This window comes from Marmota marmota, unplaced genomic scaffold (genome assembly GCF_001458135.2).
Source record: "Marmota marmota marmota unplaced genomic scaffold, marMar, whole genome shotgun sequence".
NCBI classification, from domain to species: Eukaryota; Metazoa; Chordata; class Mammalia; order Rodentia; family Sciuridae; genus Marmota; species Marmota marmota.
This window is the reverse complement of record NW_025999932.1, coordinates 38,519,961-38,537,391: the sequence shown is the minus strand read 5'-3', so window position 1 is coordinate 38,537,391 and position 17,431 is coordinate 38,519,961. Positions and strand designations below refer to the sequence as shown.

At 37.2% G+C, this 17,431-nt stretch overlaps 1 pseudogene; it reads right to left on the bottom strand.

The window, feature by feature from the left end:
* Positions 1 to 3,004: 3,004 nt before the first annotated feature.
* Positions 3,005 to 3,273, bottom strand: LOC107140800 (annotated as a pseudogene).
* Positions 3,274 to 17,431: the final 14,158 nt, after the last annotated feature.

Below are 17,431 nucleotides of genomic sequence, written 5' to 3'. Positions count from 1 at the left end.
AACTCTCTGGGTCCTGAGTATTCACATGTAGAGGTTTGATAAATATTTATTAGATGGATAAAGCAACAAAACTAAATCTGGGAAAGTTATTATTGTAGGCTGTACCAGCTGGTGGGTACAGATGTAGTTCTATAACTTCATGCACTTTCAGCAGCTCTGTCATATTTGTGACAGCTAGACATTTTTTTCCTTTTATGTGACATGCAGATATTAGACAGCTGCAGAAGTGGGTGGCTGACTTCTCCAGTTCCTTCACCTCAGTTTCTGTCTCCTTCCCTCTGACCCACCCCAAGTAGACACACATTCAAGTACACACACACATACACACACACACAGAACTTGTATACAACCTGACCTCACAATGACAGGTTTGGTACTCTGGCTTCTTAAATTTCACACACACACAAAATTTTCTGTATTTATTTAGAAAGAGCTGTTGATTGTCCTCATTCTGTTTTTAAAAAACAATATCAGGCCAGGCGTGCTGGCGCATGCCTGTAATCCCAGTGGCTCGGGAGGCTGAGGCAGGAAGATCAAGAGTTCAAAGCCAGCCTCAGCAACTTAGCAAGGCCGTAAGCAACTTAGTAAGAGCCTCTCTCTAAATAAAATATAAAAAGGGCTGGGGATGTGGCTCATAGGTTAAGCACCCCTGGGTTCTGTTGCCAGTATCTACATAAATAAATAAAAACAGAAAACAATATCAATCAGAAAAAAAAAAAAAAACTTTTTAAAAGATTTAGACATTTCCTGAAAGTCTGTCTTCCTAGAAATCTTAATGGAAACTTCACATTGAGCTTTACCTAGATGTTCGAGGCCTTAGGTTCAATTCCCAGAACTGCAAAACAAAACCCAAGCTTTCACATCCCTCGGAATAATTTTCCAACAGCATGAATGTTTTTCACCCACACTTCAATCTTCTTGAACTTCACATAATGTCTAGCGTTTTTTTTTTTTTTTCCTAAAAAGATTCTAAGCTGCTTGAAGAGAGGGTATGAATCTTTGGCTTTCTGTTCCCCAAACACCTGTGCACAAAAAGGGCCTATCAAAATTTTCCTGATTGTTTTCAGAAAGAGAAAATCAATTGAAAAGGAAAAGAAAATGAGCTAACTCTTAGAAGAAGTTGTTCCACAAATTGTGCATTCTATAATTGCATATCTTATAGCAAATGAAAATGATGACTATAAACAAGAAGATATCCTATCCTCTACCCCCTTGAAATAAAAGCCATGTTAACTATGAAAAGTTATCTTTCATAGCAGAAAGTTGTTAGATTTGTAAATTATCTTTTTTTAATATTTATTTATTTTTTTTAGATGGACACAATATCTTTATTTTAAATTTATGTGGTGCAGAGGATCAAACCCAGTGCCCCGTGCATGCTAGGTGAGCACTCTATCACTGAGCCACAACCCCAGCGCCCGGAAATTATCTTTTTAATGGAAAATTCTTTCCACAAACTGCTTTAGATTAAATAGTCCTTATGGTGTTAAAATTCTATGATGGCCAACTTTGGCTCATATGCAAGCGATACCTTTTCTCTTATCTCATTAGTTCTCATAAACCCCATAAGGAGGACTCAGAGCACAAACAATCATGTAGAAATCATTGTAATATGAATCAGTGAAAAGTTTTTTGATTTCAGACTAAAAATTCTCTGAGCTGAGGGGAAAGAAAAATCCAAGTGGCAAAGAGATTGAGAACTTACCCTGATGAGTCACTGAGAGAAGCACTGAGCTTGCCCTGTCGAGAAGAAGAACATGACACACACAACTACTTGTTTGTGGAACTGAGAGGAGAGGCTATCTAGAATTTTCTCAGGTTGAGACCCAAAGAGATTCCAGATCTCACAGGAGAAGGACTGTGTGGTAGATAGGAATGTGGAACAGCTTCTAGAGTCCCAGGTATCAAAGTGTGACCTGGAAGCACGTGGATGGTTCTATGGCCTGAAATTGCCACATGGGTCTTAGGTAGCACCTCAGTTTCTCTGACTCAGTAGAGTAGTGTGATGAATTCTTGTGCACTTCTGCCGCACCCTGGGCAGTATGGAAGTTAAAGAATACTTGTCAAACTGCAGGGGACTCTAATGGGATCATGGGGACCATGCAGCAATCACCTGTATGTCAGTAAACAAGTACTAAATGGATGATAGATGGCTAAATGACAGCTGGACTGGTAACAGATCCTTGAGGACCAGATGCCCCATCTCCCAATGCTTTGAAACTCCACAATTCAGATCTATCCCTCTGGTATGTCTTGACTAAATGTAAGTTATTAACACGTTGAGGTTAAAGACTTGAAATAGTTTTTAAAAATCAAAGAAAAATAAAATTACTGTTCCTTACATAGCTGAGTTTGTGGGGTGAAATTTGGAACCACTACACAAACCTCTTTTAGAACACTAATGTCAATGTCCCATATTTATATATGTGAAACATATTTTGTGGACAAAGTACTTCTTTTATGAACACATGCCCTAATTGTTGAAAAACAAAGCTGAGTGGGACATGGGTACTGAGTGACCTAGCAGGAGAATAGTGGGTATTTCAGGGGAAAGAAGAGGGGGATTTGGAAAAATTCCTCTTTCTAACTTAAAGAGAAAAGACAGTTAAGAGAAAAAAATTAAGGAAAAGAGCCAAATGAATGTCCAATGTTGCTTTTGTTTTCATTATGATTCTTATACAGAATTAATGGAATTTCCTGTGAAATTTTCTAGCATATTCTTTAAACCACTGGAATTGTTTTGTATTTATTATTTTATTGGATGTAAGAAATAAAAATAAACTGTAAGAAGCTGAAAAGGCATGTAACTTCATGAATATTAAGAAGCAATGGAGGTACCCATTCTAAGTTAAAATTGGCTTGCCTTATATGGGTTGCAAAGACAACACACACAAAGATCATCAATGGTGGTGAGATTATTGATGGCATCTCTCATCTCTTATTTATGTGTACCAGTGAGTTGTTTAAAAATAAATTTAAAGGAACATTGACTAGTGTTGACCTCTTAGCAGGGAGGACAGGTACGAAGCCATAGGTGCCAAAAATTTCTACAAACACACAGGTTTACAAAAAAACAAGCCTCAAACCAAGAGTCTTCAGCAAAGTTGAAATTTGCTCTTGGGAGGAGATCCCCATTTTGTGACGTTGGGACACACACCTTCTCCTGCTGGATAGTTTCCTTTGAGGGAAGAGTATTTTTTCTTCAGTATTACTTTTCTTCAGTTTTGACTTGTTAAACTTCTGCACTTTGGACAAAGCTGGTTCATCACTCATCTTGACTGAAAGAAAGACTGAAGGTTTGAGTCTAGCATATAGCTAGCTGTCTGTTCACTGCTGCCCTATTCACTCTGGATCAGGCCTGAAGCTGGAATATTTATCTGAGGTGTGGAAAACACAACACTATGTTTAAAATCAGGTTAAATTTCTGGCTATGTCAGTTAATAGATGTGTGACCTTGAGCAATCTCTTAAGTTCTTTGAATCTCGATTTCTTCAATTATAAAAGGGATCTCTATACACCCCATTGAATTCTTGATAGAATTGAACTGTATCCTGAAAGAGCTTTGTAAGAGGTAAAAAATTTAAAAATTAAGCAAACAAACAAACAAACACAAAAACCCTGAACCATGTAGTGGAGGAGACAATGCAATAAGAGATCATTTAAATGTAGAGGACATCTGGGGTTGTAAAACCAACTGCTCAATACAAGGACTTTAGACATGATGAGGAAAAGTGCCTTAAAAAGTGTCTCTTCTGGAAATGTCTTTCAGAAAAACAGGAAGGGGTCGGGGGGAGGAATTATCTGGACATGGGAGGAAAACCCAGATAACTTGGGTTCAAGTCTAGTACCTACAGCACTGAACTCTGCACCACCTATTTTTTTGCTCCCTTGCCTTGGAGATCTACTTAGAATTAGTACAGGTTACATTGTCCTGCACTTATAGCTTCAGAATAGGACAGTCAGCAAATGCCTTCAATATAAGAAATTAACAGTAATTGGGCTTTAGAAATTAATATTCTTTCAACTTCTAGAAATCCTTCTTAGATATTATCCTTACTGTGAAAAGCCTCTGCTATTGGTTCAACTAGCATTTCTTGCTTTGTGACATCTCTGGAAGTTCGAAATTCCTGTGAGAAAAGTCTTTGTCACTACCCTTTGAAAACTGAGAATTAGGAAGCAAGCTTCACCTCAGGTGAAGCTTCAGGTGACATGCACTAAGGTTAGAAACAACAGTAGTCTTCTAAATTTAGTACGGTGTCTTCTAGTTGTTAAGCGACATGAAGAGAATTCCCTCCCTCGGAGTTCTTGTGAAGTAGTGTTTGGTAGGAACATTTTGCTATGTTACCGGGGGTAGGGATGGTATCTCAAAATCGCATGATCATGGTGCACATGATGGCCATTAAACTGTCTTCTCAGGAGGGTAGTACACCTTATTAACTAGAGCATTTGAAGTTTCATGGAAATTTTTGATTGGTTTAGAATTGTGGGTTTGGGAGTCGATGCCAAGCAGAGGTCAACATTTTGTGCAATAGAGAGGAAATATATTTGAATGGGAAAAAAACATCTTATGAAGGACTCCAGTGTCATCAAAACTGGGGCATTATTGGGGAAAGAATATTAAAAAGAGACTCTTGGGAGTGGGGAAACAAGTGTGGATTTGGATTTGGTTTGGGAGTTTATTGTTTTCTCTCTTTCTTTTTTGTGGTACTTGGGATTGAACCTGAGATGCTTGACCAGTGACACCTTTTAAAATTTGAGACATGGTCTCACTAAGTTACTGAGGCTGGCCTTGAATTTGTGATCCTTTTGCCTCAGCCTCCTGAGTAGCGGGGATTATAAGCATGTACCACTGCACCTGGCTCCCAAGTGTAGATTTTGAAGAATAGATATATTAAGGGAGATTCTCACAAATATTTTATTTTATTTTTTAATTTTAATTTTTATTTTTTTATTGGTTATTCAAAACATTACAAAACTCTTGACATATCATTTTTCATACATTTGATTCAAGTGGGTTATGAACTCCCATTTTTACCCCAAATACAGATTGCAGAATCATATCAATTACACATCCACATTTTTACATAATGCCATATTAGTAACTGTTGTATTCTGCTACCTTTTTTATTTTGAGAAATTTCAAACCTTTGGAAAAATTGCAAGAATATTTTCATAAATACTCATATGCCCTTATATGTGTATGTACATATATAGAGAATGAGAGTATACACCTGTACAAATATGTACATATATTCATTTTCTGTATGGGGAAAGATCAATAGCTACAGGGAGAAATATGCACAGGTATATAGTTTTTGAATCATCTTTGTACACATCATGACACAACACTACTAAACACTTCAGCATGTATTTCCTAAGAGCAGGGCCATTCTCCTATGACTACAATATAGTTATTCCACTGAGGAACTTAAATTTGATACAACACAATATCTAATGCATATCCAAATTTTCCTATTGCCCCAGTAAGATTCTTATACATCTCCACCTTAAAAGAGATTAAAACATAGTTTCCTCATTCAACATAAACAGCATTTCCATTTTTTTCTACAAATTAATCAAAACCAACCACATTTCCCATTAATACTTTTATGCCAGCAATTTATTTGGGGGAACTTACACATGTTGCACATCCGGATTAGTAGAGGGTAAAATAGAAATAACAGAATTTAGCAGCAGGGAACCTGATTGACATTGATTACATTTGAGACAATGAACTTATTCTGTTCTCTGTGATGCTGATCTTTTTCTCTAATATCATATTTTAATCCTGCCCTCTCTCAGTCTTCTCAGTATGTGATAAGTTTCTTATGGTGCTTGTCTCCCAGATATTACTATTAAATAATATAAACAACTTGCTCTCAGTAGTCTTTTTTTTTTAAAAGTACTTTAGTTTTAGAGCAGTTTTAAATTTGCAGAAAAGTTGAGAAAACAGTACAGTTCCATGTATCTTCCCACCTCCTGCTTCATATACTTTCCCTCGTTATTAACATCTTATGTTAGCATGGTAATGAACCAATACTGATTCATTATTATTACCTTTAAAAGTCCATACTGTATTCAGATTTCCTTAGTTTTACTTAATGTCCTTTTTCTGTTCAAAGATCCCATCTAGGATATCAAATTACATTTAATTATTCTTTCTCCTTAGACTCTTTAAGCTGTGATAGTTTCTCAGACTTGGTTTTTGTGCCCTTTATAGTTTTAAGCCCAGAGGTCATTGGTAATTCAATTTGTTCACATTGTTTAGCAGAGCACCCCAACAAATATTATTTTGATGTAAGTAATACTTCTATGAAAACCAATCCTGTTTTTCTAAGTAGTATGGTGGTAAGGTTGATAAAGGTATCTTTGAAACTTGTTAGAACAGGTTTGGTTGTGTTTAGGTCACACTGTGTTTATTTATTGATTATAGATGGGATAGGAAGTCATAGCATTTATTGGTGGGATGATTTTCTTTGGGTGGATTGAATCAATGAAGCTCAAGGCAAAAAGACTGACTGAGAGGGTGGAACCAGTTAGAAAGTGCTTTTTCCTTTGGAACCTGATGCTCTTACAGATCTCACATGACAGCAGGTAGTCTACATTTTTCTCTTTATCTTTGGATTAAGATAAACCATCTTGGGGTAATTTGGTTCAAGATAGACTACTATCGTTTTACAAACAGATAGTTCTTTGTACTTCATTTTTTTCTTTCTTTTTTTAATTGAGATGCAATTTACCTATAGTGATAAAGATACCTTTTGAGTGTATAGATACAACGTTTTGACAAATGGATATACCTCTATGACCAACACCCTAAGACACAGAACATGTCAATCATTGTAGAAAGTGATCTCATACCCTTTCCAAATCAATGCCTGCCATAATCTCTGGAGCATCCATTGGTCCAATTTCTTTCACCACAGATTAGGTTTGCCTGTCCTAAAATTTCATATAAATGGATTCATACTGTTAATACTTTTTTGTGTCTGGTTTTCTTAACATGTTTTTGATATCCATTCACGTTTTGCGAGTATCAAAAGTTCATCTCACATTACTGCTGAGCAGCATTCTTTGTATTGTAATAATACACCACAATTTTTCATGAATTCTTGTATTGATGGAATTAGTTTTTGTCTGATTTTTAGTTATTATAAAATTGTTGTGAATGTTCTTGTATGGCTTCTTTTTGGGAGACCTGCTTTCCATTTCTCTTGGGTATGGAATTGCTGAGTCATATGGTCGGTGTAAGTTTAATGTTATAAGAAAATGTCAAACCATTTTCAGGGCGATTGTACCATTTTATTAGGTATCTCTTGTTGCATAAAAAAAACTTGCCACAAACTTGATAGCTTAAGCAACACACATTATCTCAGGTTTTATAGGGCTGGGCACAGCTTTGTGGATCTTTGTAAGGCTGCAATCAAGGTGTTGGTCAATACTGAGTTCTCAAATTGCATCTCAGTTGATAAAGGATCCATTTCCAAACTTGTGCGGTTGTTGACAGAATTTGCAATTTGCAACCAGAAGCTTTCTAAGTCATCTGATAAATGGGTTGGAGTTGCATTGCCAAAAACAGTAAATATTGCCCTTAGAACCCAAAGAGGCCCATAATGATAAGTTTTTTTCTTAGTGGCATTATGTGACAGGTGCAATTGTCCTTTATGTCAAAGATGGTGTTCCCAGAATATGCAGTGCTGAATCCTAAAAGTTTCATCAATGTCCTTGATTACCTCCAATGGTATCTCCCATTTTGTGGTATGCGTGTGTTTTGCTAGGCCATTTAGACCATGCTGCTCAATGCGTACTCTACAAACATATGTCTACACTGTCTACAAGGGGTCTACAGCCCACAGACAGTGAACACTTGTTTGTTCACATGGCAAGGTAAATTCAGAAATTGAAAATTTTGTGTTTAGAAATTTTTAGTAGTTTGATATTGCTATGTTTTCTAAGCATTTTATCAGAAGACTCAGTGAGAAGGATATAAGTCATTTTGTTGGTTGTCAAACTTGTGGTGATTTGCATGTGCAGTAGGGTATATGCTAGTCAAGTTCAGTAATTTCCATAATATTGTTCTATGACAGATGAGAAAGAAAGAGAGTGTGGGGTGGGGAAGGCAAAGTGTGGTATGGTGGGAGGGAGAGAGTAAGGAAAAAAAACAAAGGAGAAAAAGAAAGAACGGGTCTGTCACCACAAGTGTTTGAGAAGCATTGATCTTGAGAACTTGCCCCTTTGTGCTCACTAGAACATAGGGCAGAAGAATTAAAATAGCCCTGGGGCTACATAGTGACCATGTGCTCCTACTCTTCATGCATATAAATCCTTCCTAATGATGGTAATGAGGAAAACCACTTATATCCAATCAATAACTACTTACAAAATGCCAAAGTCTAAGTTAATCTGCTCCAAGATGATACTACATGCTGCAGGGCATATAACTACATGCTGCGTATCTATAGGGAGCTATTACATGCTGCATGGCAGCTTCTGTTGGAACTACCATTGAGTTAAGTATATGGCTGTACACTGCCATCTGCCATGATCTCATTTTTGCAGGTGATAGACAGGAGAATCAAATGGGAATGTAATGAAAACTATAACCCACACAATCCTTTAAGTCTTTGATAGTCTTTGCAATTCTTCTAAGATGCTATCTTGCTTCTGATTTCCTATCCTTGCTGAGGATGATAGTGGTGGTTTCAGAGACCTCTACCTGGCCCTCTTACATAATGGCTATTACTCCACAGATCAGGGAACCACTGTGACAGTTTTGTCAGCAAAGATTATCTATTCTAATTATATATCCAGTAACTTAACTATAGAACACATTCATGAACCCATTGGATCCATTGCGTTAGAGTGAAGCCAAAACTCCATTGGTCCCCATTCTAACTGGAGAATCATAACGGTAACAGTGTCTGCTCAGACCCTGAGTCTAACCATTCTCATTTTCCAGTGCTTGATTAACTTGGCCAATGGCCACAAATGCTTTTTAGGAACCACCTGCCAAAAGCTGTCATTGTATGATTTGCAGGCAATAGAAAACTTAAAACAAGCTGGAGGTACACCTTCTGTCAGCCAAAGGGTTCAGGTCACCAGTGGATTGGAGCTTCTCATAGCTTATGGGAACCAATTGTGTAGATCTCTTCTGAACTCTCTGTTTAGTGACATTGTGTTGGTAGCTTGAAATTGACCAAAGTAGGAATGTTACATCATAGAAACTGGTCAGTACTAAAATGTCCTTTCCCACACAATTTTCCCCTGAAACTGGTTATTTTTTTTCCCAGTAAATTACAAGGGGAGATTGGGGGATTCCCTATTCTAAGTCTTGTCCATCCAAAGTCTTGGAGTAATACTCATTTCCTCTCCAGGACAAGATGTGGACCAAAGTGACCCTTCAAATCTATGCCTTTAAAACTCGTTTTCTCTTAAAATCAGACCCTAGGCCTGCTTTTAGTATAGCTTGCTTTAGATTATGGGAAATCACAATCTTATTAAAAATTGCCAGGAGAGATAATCTGGCTATCATGGTATGCCTTAGAGTGACAGGTGACTGTCCTGAGACATCAGGATCTTTTGTAAGGTATACAATTCCATCAACAGAATCCAGCCCACCCCACAATTCTTATAATCATTGTTCCCATACTGTTCAAACATCATAGCCACCACCTATCCCACTCTCTACTTCTACTGCATCCCAAGTAGCCATATGTGGGAAGTCTTACCAACTATGATACTGCTGTGTGGCCCTGATTACTAACTACTTACCATATCCTGGATTTTTATTGCCATAAGATCAGTAAGTAACCCCACCCCAGTTTTCCAACCTGATGTCTGTAGAATAACTCCTGGTGTCAAGTCTCTTACCTTGGGACTTTAATATTACTACTTATTCTAGAAAATACAGCTTGAGTGCAGTTTGGGAGAAACAGGAGTGAAGATAAAGTGGATAGGCAGGGAGGAGGAGAAACTAATGCAATCATGCACCATATAATTATGTTCTGGTCAATGATGGAATGCATATGCAATGGAGGTTATATAAATTATGTTACCTAGTGACATTAAAGCTGTCTTAGTTTGTCTAGGTACACTGCTTGATGTTTGCATAATGACAAAATTGCCTAATGTTACGTTTTCAGAACTGTGTCCCTGTTGTTAAGCAATACATCACTATATAATAGTGTATTAATAACCTAGCTAATGCTTGATGTCAAGCCCAACTGACTGCTCAGTACCATGGGAGTATATTTTGAGAGATCATCTGAACTACTGTTTCAGAATATTCTGTCTTGGTGGAAGGAGGCACAGGAATTTATCTGCTGCAATCATCTCTGTTGATTAAGGGTTTATCCCGTGGGCATTAACACCTCTGCATTTCCAGGCTGCTCATCACTCAGGCCCAAGGATTAGGCATCGTCTCATTCCTGCTGGGCCAGAAGGTGAGCTGTGCTTGGCTTGGAAATGAGGGTGGGGAACCATCTAGATGCTTTCCTGTCAAGTCTCTTGCTGTACTGGGGCTGGGCAGAGCACATGCAGAATTGATTGCTGTGGAGGCAGCTGGGTAAAACAAATGTTCAGTGGGCCTGGATTCAGGGGAAGCAGTTGGGTTTAAAGGTGACTTACACATTGCTTGGGGCTGACACACTACCTTTTCTGATCTTAATTTTCAGCATTTCATTTCATTCCATGTACATTCTTCCAATGAATTCTCCTTTTTTGCTAAGGTTAGCAGTAACCTATCTCTTTTTCATGAGTCTAATGAATTTGGGGCAATACAGTACACCCTCCTTAATGTTCTAAACACTACTGTGTACATGTCCGATGCTCAGTAAATGCTTGATAAACTGCAGAACTTTTGGGGGGGACTGTGCCACTTATTTATTGTTGTATAATAGCCCATCCCAAAAATTAATGAGTAAAAGCAATAGTGATTAATTGGCTAAGTGGTTCTTCTGCTGTCCTCACTTGATGGATGGGGGGAGTCTGAACTCAGCTGGGATGCTAGATCTTTCTCCATGTAGTCTGTCATGCTCATAGGGACTCACTGATGCTTCCCACATGGTTTGGATCCAGAAGACCACAAGCTCTTATGGAGGTACTATATACTTTAAGCTTGCTGAGATCCTATTGGCCAACAAGTCACAAGGCCAAGCCCAGCATCAATGTGGAAAGAGACTATATACAGGCATGCATATCAGTCGACGTGATTCACTGGAGGCCATCAGTGTATCAGTCAACTGTGGGGAATGTCTTTGTCAAAGTGTCCAATTGATGGGTGTTTATATTACTACTTATGGCAGAGACTTCTGGTTGCCTCCTACTAGGTCTCCCTTGTATCCACATTAATAGAATTCCTGATTTTTAGCCACACACATGGCCTCTCAAAATTTTATTTACCTGTATCCTCACAACTGGATGTGACTTTGCATCCAAGTTTTGATCAATGGGCTATAAGTGAAAATGTATTGTGGCAGTTTCCAGGAACTCCTCTTCAATGAGAAATGACATGTGCTCTGGCTTTTTCTTCACCCTTTCCCTCATCCTGCTATCTAGAAAGTGCATGTGACTTTTGACTGCAATCTTGAACCTTAAGCACTGTCCAGGGATGGTGGAGTTGTGAGTTGCAGATGTCTGTGTCCTGAGGACTTCGTTGAGCAATACCTTCACTCAGCTCTGGAATTCCCACCTCTAGACTTTCACCTGGGATAAAAATAACCTTCTGTTTTGTTTAGTTTGTTATTTTGGGTTCTGCTATTGATAGGTAACCTTTCTAGTTAACTGGCCCAATTATTAAAATACAGTCTCTGTATATCTTTAGACATATACTGTACTTGGAGTATGTGATTCCTTACCTTTTACTCATCTTACCCCAAACAGATCAGAGCAGCAAGTTGCTAGATTATTACAACTCAAGCCAATGAATACAGCCACTGCACCAGAAGAAACCCTTCTATTTCCAGGTGCATGGTTTTCTCCCCAAGAGGAGAAACCTGCTGCTCTAGGTTGAACATGTCCCCCAGATTTGTTTTTTGGAAAATTAATCCCAAATGCAATAGTGTTGAGTGTGGGACTTTGAAGAGGTGATTTGATTTTCATACCTCTTATTCATCAGGAAAGGAGGGCAATGTATCAGGTAGAAATTGTACAGATTTAAATCAGCAAATTAAGAGAAACCTGTATAGATCATCAAGTCATTAAGAAAACAAGATAAAAGGGAGGAAACTATAAAATGTTTGTATTCCTGTAAACCAAAAGAGACAAATTCAAAACATTGGTGCTATCTGGCAAAGTGGGAAAAACTCTTAATAAGACCCAGCTGCAACTCCTACTTTTTGTTTCTTTGGTTAGGGGACACCTCATGTTAACAATACTATTGAGGAAAACCACATGAAAATGAAATTATTAGGTTGTCTCCCATTCATTGTGGAGATAGGGGGCAGTGGGGAGAATGAGGGAAGGCTTTCGCATTAGATGATGGTTGGGATTTGAAGGGTTGTAAATAACAGGAGGTACCTCAGTCACAGCAAGTTCTTAGGTGATGCCTATCTGTGTAACTCCTGATGGCTTGCTTATAGAAAATGTCAACACTGTGTTAGCTGCTGTCTTTTGTCTGTTTTATGTTGCTATGATAGAACCATAAACCACATAGTGTATAAAGAACAGAAATTTAATTATTAGAGTTCTGGAGGGCAGGAAGTCCAATTTTGAGGAGTCTATACCTGACAAAGGCTTTCTTGCTGTCATAATATGGCAGAGGGCAATGCATGGTGACAGAGAGCAAGAGGTGACCAAATTAGCTTTTATAACAAAGCCACTCCTGTGATAACAATATTAACACATTCATGAGGGCAGAGACTTTATGACTTCACCACCTCATCAAGGTCTTACCTCTCAACATGGTTGCTTTGGGGATTAAGTTTCCAACAAATGAACTTTGGGGGACACATTCAAACCAGATCAGCTGTTTTTCCTCACTGGGAGAAACCCATGCACTTGAAAATGGAAGAGTTGCTATTACTCAGTTCATTGGTTTGAGTTGTAAATATCTATTAGCTCGCTGCTTTGGGTACCTGGTTCTTGCCATTGCCAGGGAGAGTTGAACCTGCAGTGAGGGCATTGGATTATGACAGCAATACAAACACTAGAAGAAATGCTTTCATTCTTTTCTTTCTTCAAAATCCTGCCTGTCATCTTAAATCTTTGTTCCTGAGATATGACCTAGAGTTTATGTGATAACTAGATTTGTTTAAATACTTATTTTTTTTCTCCTGTTTTGAGCAGTACCTAACCTCTTTATCAGAGAGCTCAGAATACTACTGCCAATATTCTTTGTGTTCCCCCCAAATTCATAATGTTGAAGTGCTAACTCCCAGTACCTTAGAATGTGACTGTATTTGGAGACAAGATCTTTACAGAGGTAATTAAGTTAAAATGAGGTTGTTAGGGTCATTCACCTAACTGGTATTTGTTAAGCGTCCATTACATGGCAGAGACAGGTTAGGCATGGGCACATACTGGTTAGCTAACACAGACCTTCCCTCATCAACTGGTTGGCTTTGTGGACATATGAGCTAAGAAGTAGCAAAGTGCCGCATATTAGAAGGACCTTGGTGTTTATTTAATACTCTCATGTTACCATCTTTAAATTCTTAGTTTTGAACCAGGGGCACTGTATTTTCATTTTGCTCTGGGTCCTACAAATTATGTAACTGGTCCTGCTACTGGAAATTGCAATTTAGAAGGACAGTCAACTACAGTCTCTCTACTGAGGAGTGTGAATTGGTGGTATGGAGAGAAGGTCAGTGTAGTAGGAGAAGTAGCATAAGAGATTAAGAATAACATTGACAAGCAGAGGAAGGAGAGCTGCCTGCTGATTGGGGATGACAAGATACATTTTGTTTTCTTCCTTTTTTTCCTGTAATATTATCATTAACCCTGAGTAATTCAGATTAACTGAGCATGTTTCTGTTTTTTTGAAACCTGAAAGAATTCAAGAAGAACACATATGGGAAGTGATTTAAATCATGGGATCGAAATTGAGCAAGAAGAGAACTGAAGACCTTCAAAGGTCAGTTGTTTCTAACATTATCTGTGAAGGGACTTTTCACTCTTTAAAATTTCCTATTTGTCATGAAGTGATACTTTTTGGAAATTAAAACAAAAACAAAGTGCTAGAAGAATAAAATGAAAACAAACAATAAGGGCAAACCAAATACAAGCTCACATTTTCCACATTAAATAGAAAAATTACATTTCAATAAATATAACAAGACAAACACATGGTATGAAAGAAAAGAATTACAAAAACGCAATTGCTCATTGAAAGTGTCTCTAAAGGTAATTAATATGGAGAATTGCTATTATACTCTTAATTTTTGGCATTTCACAGTCATAATAATTAATATAAAGTTGTGGAATTAAGTAGAAATTCCTCATACTAAACAGTACACAGTATCAATTTTTAAAACTTTGATCTGATAAGTGAGTATGTTCCTTCCTTGTGAAATTTCCTAATGTAGGTTGATTGGATTGATGATATACTACTTGAAGGAGATAATGCATAGCCAAACTATTTTTGTGTTTTATTTTAATAACATGAATACCAGAGAAACCAGTCTCTCAAAGGTATGAAGAGAATGGAAGAAAGCAATTTTAGTAAGCTCAGGATATTCACTTTAAACTTTTATCCATGATGAAGGAAACAAAGCTTTATTTTCTAAATTCTTCAGTAGCTAGTTTCAAAAATTGTCATATACTTGGTGAGGATGTGGAGGGAAAAGGTACACTCATATACTGCTGTTGAGACTGCAAATTGGTGCAACCACTCTGGAAAGCAGTATGTAGATTCCTCAGAAAACTTGGAATGAAACCACCATTTGACCCAGCTATCCCACTCCCAAAGGATTTAAAATCAGCATACTACAGTGATGCAGCCACATCAATGCTTATAGCAGCTTAATTCACAACAGCCAAACTATGGAATCAACCTAGATGCCCCTTAACAGATGAATGGATAAAGAAAATGTGGTACATATGCACAATGGAATATTACTCAGCCTTCAAAAATGAATGAAATTGATCAAATTATACTGTTTTATTGTGTGCATGTATGAATATATTATAACAAATCCCATATATATAATGTGCTTATAAAAAGGGAAAATTTGACCTATAAAATTATAGTTATATTTAAATAATCTTTCAATAGAAGAAATGGATTTTGGATTCATGAGTTTGTGGGTGTGTGTTTGAGTGAACTTATTTTGGTGGAGCATAAATATTCAAAATAGTTTATCAAATTCATAACTACCTGTATTTTTTGTACACATATAACTGTCATTTAAGTTTGATGGCTTTATTACTTTATTAGTATATGATTTTAGAACTTTGCTATGAGTTATGGCTATGAACTCAATAAGTGGGGGATTATGTTTCTAAGTAAAACTAGTAAAAACCCTTAGTTCTTTAATTCTTTAGAATCATTTATAAGATCACTTAGTTTACTATTACTGTTACTAACACATTAAAGATGTTTATTTTATTTATTTCATCTCTTACAATATAGGACTTAAAATAAATGACACAAATTTTACTCCCTTAATGTGACTGAGTCGCCAAAAAAGACTCAAGTAAATCCAGGCATCAAGTAAAATTAAAATTACTGTAAAACAATAAAAAAATAAATATTTACATTTTCAGAGATTTTTACTTAGTTTTGAGTTGCAGGAGAAAAAAATAACCTTAAAATATGGTCATACGAGCATGACAAAGACACAGGCATGCCCCCTGCAACTCACCACACAAGTTGGAGAAGAGTTCCATATTCTGTTCAATGAGAAGTGTCCAATGATCATGTTCTTAGATACTACTGCAATGTCAAACTGCTATGAATGCTAAACATTTTTAATTTCAGTATTTAACTCCTTGTGACTAAACACAAGCAGTTTTGCAGACTCATACTGGTACAAGGACCACTCTTTGCAAAGCATTGCTCAAAGGAACACCTACATTGAAGAGACAGGCAGAAAAAGAATTAGTGAGGGAGTTTGCAAAGTAAAAGAAGGGAGGGAGAGACCATGGATTTGTAGAAGACTAGGGAATTTTTGAGAAAGGGGAATCAGTTAACTGTGTTAACTGCAAGAAAGGTCAAGGAGGTAAAGGACCAAAAATAAGTCATTAAATTGACAATCAGGACGTTGGTGACCTTTGGAAGAATGATTTCAATGGAGTGCTGGTGATGGTAGTGGAAGAAATCCAGGCATTAATAAGCTGAGGAATTGGGGAAGTAGTGTGAATCAATGGAAACCATACTCTTAAGAAGCAAGATGGTAAAAAAAAAAAAAAAAAATGAAAATAGTGTGGAAGCTTGGTGGCGCAAGCACATGGAAGGAAGACTTATTACATACTGGACACATATGTATACATATATAGTGAAGATATATATATCTCATATAGATATATATGTCTAATATCACTGAAGGGGTCTCCAGCTGAAGAGAATTCCTTTTCAGATACACAGAAAAGTCCTAAGAAAGGTTGCTTTTTTCCCTCCTCTCCTTACAGTAATCTTCTTAAAATTATTACACAGGTAGAGGGACATGTGGTGCAACTTAAGAATCTGCAGAATTTCTGAATACTTCTCTGGTAGTACCACAGAACACTGTGGTAGAGAATATAAAGACTTTGACTGAGTTGCTCCTGAGTTGTGTGGAAGGAAGATATATTTAATTTAATTTATTTATTTAAATGTCTTGAGTTGCTGATGGACCTTTATTTTATTCATTTATATGTGGTGCTGACAATTGAACCCAGTGCCTCACACATGCTAGGCAAGTGCTCTATCACTGAGCCACAGCCCCAGTCCTGGAAAATATATTTTAAATGCACTATGGAACATGGTTGAATTAAGCCATGGTAAATATACATATATTTTTGTAAATTGAGAAATCTTGTCTTTGATTTATCATAATTGTGGTAAATCTGATATTGATAAAATAGGTTTAAATAAAGCAAGTCATATCTACATTTGAAGAGAGCTTACTTCAGTTCCTAGAACTTTCCTTAGCTCTTCTGCTCTCCCTACTGTTAGCAAGCAAGCATTTACTGTGTGTCCAATACTGTGCTAGGTACTAAGGCCACAATGACACCTATGATTTAGTCTTTATCCTAAAGGGGCTCACAGGAGAAATATCAGTCATGTTTTCTGGTACAGACAGCTGAAAACTTTAGCTCAGTTAAGGTTGGCTCTAGGGTTGGCCAAATCAGAAACTCTATTATTTGCTGAGGACCCAATTCTTTTTATACTCTTCCTGAACCAATCTTAGCATTTCTGCCTTCTCCCTAGTTTGGCCTACCTCAGGTCACAACAGTTGCAGCAACTGGTAAATCATATTCTCAAGATTACAGTTAAGGGGTAGAATTGTGTTAT